Raw genomic sequence first — 422 nt, forward strand, 5'->3', positions numbered from 1 at the left:
AAAAGTTGTATATTTTTCACCAGCTACCATGCACCACCCAAATGTCCTCAGACTCTCCGCTTCCTTACCTTCCATTGAAAATGAATCAGAAGCGGTGTTTCGCCGCAAGGCATCTTGTGCTATGTACACTATGAAAACATAGTTTGTAAAGCAAATGTATTCTGCTGAAAAGAGAAGACTAATCTGTCTGTAAGCTACGAAAGTGATCAATTTACAAATAGCGCTATTGAGCAAACAGCATTGTTTTACAAAATATGCCCGGTGCTTTTCAAATGGTTGTGTAGAAATTATGGGGATTTATCACAGTTTCTTCTCAGACAAGACATTATAAGTTGAAGAAGGAGTGTGCTAATCAAATCCAAATTTATTTGTCACATGCACCGAATACAACATTTCACCTTACCGTGAAATGCTTACTTATA

This window comes from Oncorhynchus mykiss, chromosome 1 (assembly GCF_013265735.2).
Source record: "Oncorhynchus mykiss isolate Arlee chromosome 1, USDA_OmykA_1.1, whole genome shotgun sequence".
NCBI classification, from domain to species: domain Eukaryota; kingdom Metazoa; phylum Chordata; class Actinopteri; order Salmoniformes; family Salmonidae; genus Oncorhynchus; species Oncorhynchus mykiss.